The 12,339-nt window shown below is 39.9% G+C and overlaps 1 long non-coding RNA gene across 1 annotated transcript; it reads left to right on the top strand.

Moving 5' to 3' along the window:
• Nucleotides 1-9,983: 9,983 nt before the first annotated feature.
• Nucleotides 9,984-10,685, top strand: LOC122055991. The gene is made up of 3 exons (XR_006132984.1): nucleotides 9,984-10,155; nucleotides 10,243-10,316; nucleotides 10,669-10,685. It is a non-coding gene; the product is annotated as an uncharacterized LOC122055991 (long non-coding RNA).
• Nucleotides 10,686-12,339: the final 1,654 nt, after the last annotated feature.

The raw sequence follows: 12,339 nt of genomic DNA, 5'->3' as shown, positions 1-12,339 counted from the left end.
CTAAACAAGAAACTGAAACTATGTTCTTAGTAAGAGCAGGCACATAACAACAATCATCTAAATCTAGTACAAGCCCAGAGGGCAGAGATAGCTCAGCAGCAACCCGTGCTCCATTGCCTACTCGTAGGTCCACCTCGCCCTTTGCCAATGCTCTGCTATTTCTCAGTGCCTGCACATCAGTACAAATGTGAGAAGCACATCCAGTATCTAATACCCATGATGTAGAAATAGATAGATTGACTTCTATAACATATATACCTGAAGTGGAAGTCTCACTTCGCTTCTTCTTAAGATCCTCCAAGTATACCTTGCAGTTCCTCTTCCAGTGCCCGGTCTGACCGCAGTGGAAGCAGGTAGCATCCTTGGCGACCCCTCCTTTAGGCTTCAGTGCCTTGCCTTTGCCCTTGGTTTGGGACTTTCCCTTACCTTTGGGCTTGCCCTTGCCCTTGTGCTTCTGGACCATCAGAATGGGCTTAACCTTCTTAAGGTTAATCTCAGCAGTTCGTAACATACTAAGTAGCTCGGGCAGTGGCTTGTCAATCTCGTTCATGTTATAGTTGAGAACGAATTGACTATAGCTATCCGGCAAGGATTGCAAGATCAAGTCAGTGGCCAGCTCTTGGCCAAGTGGGAACCCCAGTCTTTGTAGGTTCTCTATGTACCCAATCATCTTGAGTACATAAGGACCTACAGGAGCCCCGTCTGACATCTTGCACTGAAACAGTGCCTTAGAGATCTCAAATCTCTCATGCCTCGCTTGTCCCTGATATAGTTGGCGAAGATGCTCAACCATATCAAAAGCGCCCATCAACTCATGTTGCTTCTGAAGCTCTGAGTTCATGGTCGCGAGCATTAGACAGGACACATCTAATGCGTCATCTTGATGCTTCTTGTAAGCATCTTTGTCGGCTCGCGGGGCATTGGCAGGAGGAGCCTCCGGAATGGGCTGCTCCAGAACGTACAGCTTACGCTCCTAGGTGAGAACTATTCTCAAGTTCCTGTACCAGTCCAGGAAATTCGCTCCGTTGAGCTTGTCCTTCTCAAGGACAGATCGCAGGGAGAAGGAATTCGTGTTCGACGTCATGGTTATCTACAACAGAAAATTTGCAGAAATAAATATCATATTCTTTAAAATCATTTAATTAGGCCTTTTTAATTAAATGATGCTCCTACTGAATTCTATAATTCTTGTGGGACAAGATCCACATCATACTAACCCTTGAGTTAGCTTTGGCTAATACAAGGCTTAGTATGATCGGTAGATAACGATTACCAATTACATCTCTATGCAACTCTTGTTTATAGAATCAATATCCGCATTTATATTAAAACTCGAGTTAGCTTTGGCTAATACGCCCGAGAGTTAATATAGATGTGATATTAACCTATCTTTCCAACTATTGGAAGAATGCCTATAGTTGACTTGATCCAACCGAGTAACTATGAATACTCAATCTAATTGAGTTTGTATTCACCCATGCATTGATAGACGGGACCAAGATTGTCCCTCCGTACCCTACCAAGATAATATGTATTGCTCTGCTTTGGCAGATTCAACAATACATGTGATCGAGGTAGTGATAGGTATCACGGCACGGTCAGGCATTAGAGTTGAGTCGATTGAGATCTAATCTAATCGAAAAGGATGCATCTTGTGCACGACTTAGATCTAATCTAATCGCAAGGGTGCATCATGTGCACGACTTAGATCTAATCTAATCGTAAGACACTAATTAATTAACTACTTATTAAATATGCATCACATACACAAGCAATTAATTAATCTATTTGTGATTTAGTCATGGCCCTACTACGATCTTCTCAAGCCAATGAGAAGATCGATTGGTCAACCTAGGGTCAACAACATCTTCAAGCTCCTCCCTTTGACCACCTTGTGTTGCTCGTGCCCGCCTCGGAACTCCGTCTCGTGTGGACCCTCCACCGCTCCAATTTGTACATTACAATTTGAAACTCGAGTTACATTCGAGTCTAAATCTAATTTACAACAAGAAAATAAGAGAAGGCACGACGCGCAGGTCGCGAATATAATACATCACTCGCAAACACATAACGGCACGCAAGCCGTATTATGAATTACAACACAACCAATCATATTGGGTTTTTGGGCCATGACTATCACAAAATAATATATAATTCAAAATTATATATTTTTCGTAATTTTCTATAATTTTAAAAATAATTTTTACAATTTTTATGAATAAAATTTCCCGGCGGTCCTGTTTAGCGGTTTCGGGCGCAATCGCGGAACGGATCCCCTTGCGGGCCCCAGGGGCAGTGCCCCTACCCGTGATCTAACCATCGCGAGGGTTCCTTTGCGATCCAACAGCACCTAAACCCGCTGTCCCAAAACGATTTGGGTCGAGACATTGCCGTTTCGGAAAAATCTTCCCGGCGGGTTCGTTTTTAGCGATTTCGGGTGCAATCGCGAAGCAAATTCCCTTGCGGGGTTAGGGGCTATGCCCCTACCCACGATCTAACCATCGTGAGTTGCTCCTTTGCGATCTAATGGCACCCGACCCCGCTGTCCCAAACGGATTTGGGGCAAAATGAAGCCGTTTAAAAGAAAACTTTCCGGTAGCCGAATCCTACAAGTGCCGAGACACTTGTGCTTCGCTTCTACAGAAAAATTACTCATAAAAACTCTAAAAACTCAATTTTTACAGAAAATTACAGAAGGTTTATTTTTCATAAAAATACAAATGAACTCGTACAAGTCTTTGCACGTGGCTCTGATACCACTGTTGGGTTCTTCGGGCCGCGAAAACCGCTTTTTCGCGTCGCGGAAACCCCGAGTCACCCAAAGCCGTAGATCCGTGCAAAGATTCGTAAACAAAAACTTTTCGAAAAACCTTTTCTTGTACGAGTTTGTAAAACCTTTAGATCTACACTAGATAAGGGTTATACCTTCGAAGCGTGCCTTTCGCTTATCCCGCTCGTCCAAGGAGTTGCCGGATCTCTAGACCGTCAAGCGCCGGTCCTCTAGAAGTATCCACACGGACACGTAGGTGGAGAAAACCTCACACAAAGGTGTGCTAGCACCTTGGTGAGATTCGGCCAAGCAAGGAGGAGAGGGAGAGGGAGAGCTTGAGAGGAAGGAGGAGGAAGATACACCACACTTGAATGAAAATGAATTCACATCCATTCACAAAGTGGCCGGCCACTTTCTCCACAAGAGTAACTCCCCATTAAATGCAATTAATGTGGAGTTAATAAGAAAATGCTTTGTAACTTCCATGAGGTGGCACACCATGATGATGTGGAACATCATCATTGGTCCACCTAATGCCAACTCACCAATGAGGTGGCAAAAGGTCAAGTCAAAATTGACCTTTGGTCTTCCTTCTCTAGTCAAGTCCAACTTGACCCAATCTCTACCATGGTTGATCTAATCCAACCATTTGATTCGAGCCAACTTAATATAATGAATCTAATTCATTAAATTAAATTGATTTAATAAGTCATAATCTAAATTAGACTCATTAAATACATGAATCAACTTGAGTCGAACTCAAGTTAGCCCAATTAGGATTACTCTTAATCCAATTTGATTCATCAAATGAATCTAATCCTCTTGGTTCATCATATGAACCTAATCTCCATCTAATTGTCCTAAGTGTGTGACCCTATAGGTTGTTGTAACGTTGGCAATGCCCTAAACCCATTTAGGAGCATAAGTAATGAGCGGTATCTAGCAACACATCATTACTACCCAAGTTACAAGAATGTCAAGATCCGACATTACCTTGTGACTACTAATTGTGACTCCTCACAATATGTGACATTGTCGTTCTATCCTAGACATCTAGATTGATCAATGTGAGGCATAGACCGTGTCATCCTCTGATCAATCTAAATCTTGAACTCCAAGTAGACTCACTTGATCAAATGAGCTCAACATCTAATGTTGACTCATTTGGGCATGGCCATGCACTTAGTGGTCTCACTCTATCAAGAATAGCAATGTCGCTCCCGTCATATGGGAGGGATAGATCCCATCTACATCACTCACATCCCTCTGCATAATTCGTTACATACCCAGTAATCGCCTTTATAGTCCACCCAGTTACGGGTGACGTTTGACGAAACTAAAGTACATAACTCCTTATGTAGGGATCCATGGTGACTTCAGGTCTAAGGACTAATAGTCATACTAATAGCCACATGAGAAAGTATATGACACTCATATAACGATCCATGATACTTTCTCATGGCGGGTCATTCAGTATACATTCTCCAATGTATACTCATGTGTCAGCTTGATATCTCTATATCCATGACTTGTGAGATCAAGTCATCGAACTGACCTACATGCTAGTCTTATTGCATTAACATTGTCCCTGAATGTTAATACTCGACTAGGAATGATTTAGAGTAGTGTTCCCTATATCATCTCACTATCGATTCAACTAATCGATTGATATAGGTATGAACCCTCTACTCAAGGACGCTATTATACTTAGTCTATTTGGCACTAATACAAATAAGTATAATAACCAAACAAATGCCTTTATTAATATACAAGAATATGATATACATGAGTCCATACAATCATCAAATGATTGGCTCTAGGGCTCTAACTAACACAACATCATCCACAACACTTTGTGGTTCCAGTTCAATTTCCATCAAGGCATTAGTGCTATTGTTCGCATCTTTAACTTCTTCAAGATCGAACGCGCTCCCACTAGTCTTTCTAGAAACAAAGTTCCTTTCTAGAAAGACCCCAGTCTTTGTCACAACTACCTTGTGCTGACTGGGAATGTAGAAGTAATATCCCTTAGTTTCCTTGGGATATCCAATGAAATAGCACTTGTCAGATTTGTGTCCTAATTTGTCTGAGACTTGACGTCGTACGTAACTCGGAGCCAAGCAAAGCTGGAAGAGAGTCTAGAGCTTCTAATGGGTCTGGGCCGTGTGGCCCTGACCGACCGTGTAGCCTTACTCGAGAAGGAGTGCTACCTGGCCGTGTGGCAATGACCAGCGGTGTCACCTTGGTAGTGCACGACCGTGTGAATCTACACAACCATGTCACCTTGGCCAAGAGGAAGAGGTGGATAGCCGTGTGAATCCACACGGCCGTGTAACCATGGCCGAGAGGGAGAGAGGCATGCCCGTGTGAATCCACACGGCCGTGTCTCCTTGGCCGAGAGGGAGAGGTGCTCGGCCGTGTGAATCCACACGACCGTGTCACCTTGGCCGAGAAGGAGAGATGCACGATCATGTGAATCCACACAGCCATGTCTCCTTGGCTGAGAGGGAGAGGTGCTTGGGCGTGTGAATCCACACGGCCGTGTCACGGGCCGTGTGGGGGGTCACACCCTGCTCTACAACAAGGGGTTGTTCTCCCCTTTATACTCGTCTTTGGGTTACGATTCTCTTTCATTGCTTGAAGAGGGGTCCTCCCCATTGGGGAGACCCTAGATCTTTCCTCTTTGCCACTCACATTATTGCCAAACTGATAATAGCAAGTTCAAACATGATTTAGCATCAAGTTCTAACATATTCCAAACTGATAATAACAAGTTCCCAGTTCCTTCCACTGTTCCGTCACACACCCACAAAACATCGCTCCTGCTGCCTCCTCCTACTCGAGCTTTCCTTTACCTTTATCTACAGTATAAGGAAATGGAAATCTATAAGCGAATGCTTAGTAAGTACCATCTACTCATAAAACAAGCATAAAAAGAAGGAACATACTTTCAAAATTCCTTGGGAAAACACAAAACTCACACTTGACAGTAATTTGGAAATCTGTACATGGCATGCATTTTTAAATAGGTTTATCATGCAAAACATCAACTTAAAATCATGCTAGTAATGTAATGAAAACAGGAATCTTGGCATATTATAGAGTTCATCAATGCTACACTTAATAACTCAGGTTCTCAACCTTAGGAAAACTTCCACTAAGACAAACAACAAAGTTTGAAAACTTTGTATTACATAAGTAGTGAAAAGAATAATAAACTTGCTTGGGCCCTACATTGTACCACTTTATGTGCATCCTTAATAAGATTCGAGGTAGCTAATTCTGAACCTATTAAGGTACTACTAGGTGATCTAGGGGCCCAGGGGCGATCTAGGAGCCCACCCTTGGACCTTGTGTCTAATGCATGCCACTTTAAAGTAAAATACTTTCTTTTATATATCACTTTCTTATAGTTGCACTTACTTGTCATTTAAACAAGCACCTTATGTGCGCTTAATCCTCTACACTGATAGGGAATCACTTTAGGGCACTTTGAATATGCTTCTTGGCCCCAAAACTATATGGGAAGCAATTCAAGATACTCCAAACATGCTATTAATCCCAGAACTTCAGAGGACATCTTATATATCATAACATATATCTTCTTTAAGATACATAAACATAACACAACTTGTATCTTCTTTACATGCATAAAAACATATCACAATATGCAACATTGAAACAACTTATACTGCAGGTGAGCAGTATTTACCTCCATTCGCTAGATCTTACAATTATAGGGTGTTGGGGAAAACAATCCTCTCTTGTAACCTTAATCTCCAAGACACCCATTCCGTGCGTCCTAATCCTTGTCAAAACCCTCCTCTTAGATTCTCCCCTTGAAGAACTTAGAACCTTGGGAACCCAAGGGTTCTTGGCCAAAAACTGCAAGAGGGGGAAGAGGAGGTTAGGCTAGAGAGGAGAAGAGAAGATGCAAAGTTAGGTTTTCTTCTCTTCCCTTCCCCTTTTATACAAAGTGGAAGTTGAAGCATCCCTTCACCCATAATCAACATATAATAAATAGTTTTCTATTTCGATTGTGATGCTTTACCTCCACCTAATGGCTACTTAAACCAATCTTAAATCAAGGGTCTATGGTTCAAATCCTAGCCCGGGTCATTTACATATATATTTTTATTTATTTTCTCTTCTTCTATTTCTTTTTGCTCTTTTAGAGGAAACGGAATTTATGGGTGTTACAGGACTAAATCAATATTGAATCCACAATAGTTAAATTCATTACCTAGATAAACCATATCAAAGTTATGATTTAGAGAGAACCAATAGAAAAAATAATTTTATTGTAAGATAAAATTGCAAGATTGTTTCATTTGTTACTTTTATTATGCATCTGTAGTTTATTTTTTACTTAACTTAGCATGGATAGGTAAGAAAATAGTTAATTTGATACTTAACAACCTAGTGTTAGGATGTGGTGAGACGATATTATATTAGGATGCAGAGAATAAGTGTATCCAAGTTGGGTATGGATTATCCTATTTGGTGCACTTTGTTGAGAGAAATTAACTTAAACTACCTCGCCACATCCTAAACTACTTAGACCCTAAATTTTTCAATAAGTAGGTTAAAAATATAATTTCTTAAAAAGACTTTATTTAAGGAGGTGGTTGCTTCTCCAATATCAAAAAAGGTCATTATGCCTTACCACAACTTGTAAGTCAATTTTTGAAATGTGTATTTAACTAATTAATGGCCAAACCTAAATCTAATACAAGGTCAAATTAGATTTAAAATTCAAACTAATTCACCTCAAATAAAATAGAAAACCATTTCACCAAACCAATAGGTTAACTCGATTAATAATATAGAAATGGGTGAAATAGAGACTAAGGTAAAATTGATCAAAACATTATAAATTAAATTCTATTAAAGAACCATTGTAAGTGCGAAAATATAGAATTTTCAAAATTAAGTTAATTTTTTGAAATAAAAAGATTATCGATATAAGTGCCTGGAATAGATCCATGTGCCGAAACCATTTTGAAGTTTCAAATTTTTTAAAATTTAGGCACCCGCACCCTAGTCCAGGAAGCCCACAAAATCCCGCCCAAAAAGCCTACCTAAAACGTCGTCGTTTGGGATAAAGGCGCCTCAACATCCTCAAAGTTCCTAGAAATGTTGCCACACAGAAACCTGACAAAGATGGTTCAAGCTCATGGAACACCTTTGGGTGCATAGATATGATTTTAGAAGGGGGACTCGAGGCTTCAACTCCAGGCACCACCAAAGCTTGTTTCCGAGTTGTTTCATCCCCATTTTTGATTTCGGTCTAGTCTTGCATAGCCTTGGTAATTAGTTCTTATTTTAGTTGTCCAAAAAATGTTTTGGTACACTCTAAACTTAACTTGTCATTATTATGGTAAAAATAAATCATTTATTTATGTTGGTAGGATTAAGAGAAAAGCCACTGAGCTTGATTCCTCTAGCACCCCTAGCACTGACATTAGGTTCCGTGCAGAGGAACTTAGGTTGTCCACAAGGTGTCTAGAAAGGAGAAAATAAAAAGTATCATCAGAGTTCATCCACCGAAGAGTTATAGGTCGTGGAGTTGGAACTTGTGTATCAAATCATGTTAATATGTTGTTTTGTTCCTTTCATTTGTACACTACTTATTTTATTTATATATATTTAAATTGTTCAAACTCTTCATGTGTTAAATAGTCAATGAAAATGTAAATGACAATTCATCCCTCTAGCGATGATAATTCTACATATATATAACATTTTCTTCAATATATACATTATTTTTATAATATGTATATAATTTAAATAAATATAAATACATGTAGTATCAAATTTTATTTCACCAATCAAGTTGGATGATATAATTTATTCTCCATCTTTACGCTATGATTAACAATAACAATGACAAACTTGTTGTCCATTTCGTACTTTGCATTCCCCTCCTCTACATGAATTTGAACACCAAGTGTTGCACGCACTAGTATCACTAGCACCTCTACAACTTGTTTGTTGTCTATCACCCCATTTTTTATATTCCGAACAACAATTGGCAGCATCAGAGCGATCTATAATTTTAACCAAAAAAGAATAGTCAACATTAGGATATATGAAAAATATGTAACAAATAAATTCAATAAAATTTGCATGGAATATTTAAATGGTGTTTACTTACTTGCAAGGCATATAGTTGTAAACAAAAGAAATACACAAAGAATTGAAACTCGAGACATTATGTAGTACTAATAAACTTTTGAGTTTTTTGTATTTTATATTTATTGTGTAATTGTAATAGTGGTGCAAGATCAGTATATATATTGTTCCGTGAAGTGAAAATAGGAGAATACAATTAAAAGAAAATATAACAAATAACATAATCGATCCTATAATTAGTAGCAAAGTGCTCATACACTTTTAGAAAGCTTACTATTTTTATCTACTTTTCAATTATATATTGTCCTATATATAGAAAGAATGTAATATTTATCGAGTATATAATTTTGTTATGTTTATCAGTTATTTAATTATAGGAAACATATTATATATAGTATACACTTTTAGAAATAATACTATATACAAAATTGTTAACAAACATTTTGCTACAGAACATTGCAAACAATCCTCGTAGTGAGTCTGCATAACTTTTTTTTTTAAAATACAACTGTAAAATACCGGAAAATAGGCGAATATTAATAAGGGAATTTTCCGAAATTTTTAGAAATTTTTCGGGAATTTTTCGGAGCTCGTATGGACGAATTAACGGGGATAAAAAAAATGGAGCCGGGAAAAGCCTGTTTAGGCTACCTATTTAAGCGAGTAAAAATTTAATTTATTTATTTCCTTGCTTTTCCTTTTCTTTTTATTTATTTTCTTTTCCTCCTCGTTACTGTGCCGTTCCCTTCTTCCTTCCCCCGCGCGCCCGACGCCCTCCTCCTTGCCCTAACCGCCGGCCGCGGCGATTTCTCCTCTCCTCCTACTTCATCTCCTTCTCCTTCTCCACACCAGCGTCGCCGTTTGTGCCCTAGCCAGCCGACGCCACTGCCGGCACCGATTCCCCAGCGCCGGCCGCTATCCCTCTGTGGCCTAGCATCTCCACCGCCGCCGACGCCCTTTTTGCTCTAGCACTGGCCGTGATTTCCTCTGCCCGACGCTGACCCTCATCTCCTTTGCTCGGTGTCGTCGGCGCAGAGCCGATCTCTTTCGTTCCGTCGGCAGCAACCTTTCTCCTTGCCCTAGATCGCCGGAATCTGGAAGCTTGGGTAGGTCTTCGGTTAGGAGCAGCAACCCAAGCCTTGGTGTCCCCTTCCATGCCCTAATTTCACTGTGGGGTCTTCGTTTGGTTTCGGCAGCACTCCAGTCAGTAGCTCCCCTTGTTCCAGCATCAAGAGGGGCTGTGAATTGAGGTAAGGTTCGAGTATCAGAAGTTTACTTGCTGTAATTCAGTTGTTTGGACTGATTCTAAGAGTAATGTATGTTTTGTTGTTCTTTAGGTAGTTGTCGACGGAAGCTTTAGGGCGGTGAGGTGGATTTCCAGCAGCCCACATTGTTATAGCTGTGAATCTAGGTAAGGAACATGATTATGATACATGTTGATTTAGGAAGGAATTAGTACATACATAATTGTTTATGTATTTGAATTAGGTGTGATGTAGTTTTCATGATGTGTATAAATGGAATTAGGTGATTGATTATATAGATGATTAATCATGTGTAAATGGAATTAAGTTTGGATTCTTGATCTAATGGTGGATTAGGGATTAGGTAACTAACCCTAATTTATCGTTAGACTTTGTTTAGGTAGGTTGAGGTTTATAGTTTAGGGTTTTTCCCTAAATTGTTATTAAGGATTTTATTTAGCTATTCATTTAAATTTTTAGCTAAATAAAAATGTATACATTATCTGTTTGATAACACAGGACTTTGACGCGAGACGGTATCTCGACGTTGGATTGGATATTTCTTATTTGGAGGCGGGTACTTTTGACTTTTTGTCTTTGATATACTTAGTAATAAAATTAACATATTGCATTAATTATGTCCTTTGTTTGTTTCGGTTAGTCACTACCCAATATCTGATACATGATTGATTGATTGCTTGATTTGCATCCCATGTATACTTTATTTGCTTATACATGCTTATAGTGGGTAGTGATATACCATGCTTCACCATGTTCAGGACCTAGGTTTTTATACCTTCTGTGTACCTTGATTTGATATGATTCTTTGACCTAGGGTGCACATTTCTATATATATGGATTAGGTCAGGATGTTTATATGGTTATTGCCATGCATCATTTGCATGATTGCATGCTGTGCGATAGTTCGCTCCATTATTGCTGAGCACATCGCCAGTTACATGGATCTGCACACACCACCACTCATGGGTTAGTGGTCGATTCAGGCTGAGTGTGTTGCAGCAGGGACTCTGTTAGGCACCGTTGGTCTGCTCATGGGTAGTGTGACACAACGTGTTATCCGGCAGGGATTCCTCCCCGTCTTTGAGTACCGGGAGTTGAGAGCATTGCGCTCCCCATCTATGATTTGGGGTAGGAGGATAGGTGTACTCCGACAGCATCCCGTCCACTCGGTCACTCATCAGGAGTAGTGACGACAGAGTGCACGGTTGTCACAGCCCTACCCACTCGGCCTCACGTTTGTATGAGATGATCGACTGGCGTCAGGGGTGACCAGGACGCATCATTGGCATCATATGCATGATGCATTTATTTCTTGTGTTTGTGTTTGCTGCATTTATATGCTGCATATTGTTTGGATACCTATGTTTGACATGTATACAGGATTTCCCTATCCCTCGGACTGTTTGACCTTATACTCGGGACCTGGTTAGTACAGTCTCTCCTGTTTACTTCAGATGCATATATATATCTTTCTTATATCAGGAGACTGTACGCATGATTAGTGTTAGGTGTTATTTCTTTACTTTGCATATCAACTGTACCTGCTGAGTGTTGGACTCACCCCGCCTCCATTGTTGTTATTTTCAGGTTGATGCTGTCAGGAGGGAGTTCCAGTCGCTAGTCCCCACTGCACGTAGTGCTACTCCTCTGCTGGTTTTTGAGTTGTTTTATTTTGGTTTTTCGCTATCAGACTTTATTTTAGTTTTGTTTTGGACTTACATATGGATATTGTATGGAATCTTTCCGTTGGATGAACTTTTCGTATGATTTGGATTTACTCTACTACATGCCTGCTTGAACGGCAGAAGAGGTAAGAAAAAAATCGGATTTGGGCTTTACGAGTGTAGTTGAGTAGAGTTGATTTCGAGTCAGAGTATTATTACTGCGTGGTTGTGTCAGCCAGAGGCTGAATATATATATATAAACTGCGTGGTGATTGATTTTCATTACTGTTATTATTCCAGCCGCCTGTGGCTGAGTATTTAGTGCTTGTAGAAAATTTTGATTGTCCGCCGTACAGGGGAGATGTTGCCGAAATTTTCTCGGACAGGGACTCTTCTGGGGGCGTGATAATTTAGTGGTATCAGAGCACAGTTTTACGATCTTTTGTTTCGTATTTTGGATTTTCGGGATTTATCTGATACCAATTTATTTGGTATCAGAGCGGGT

The sequence above is a fragment of the Zingiber officinale genome, chromosome 1B, assembly GCF_018446385.1.
Source record: "Zingiber officinale cultivar Zhangliang chromosome 1B, Zo_v1.1, whole genome shotgun sequence".
NCBI lineage: Eukaryota > Viridiplantae > Streptophyta > Magnoliopsida > Zingiberales > Zingiberaceae > Zingiber > Zingiber officinale.
The sequence above is the reverse complement of the archived record's forward strand: the minus strand, read 5'-3'. Positions and strand labels throughout refer to the sequence as shown.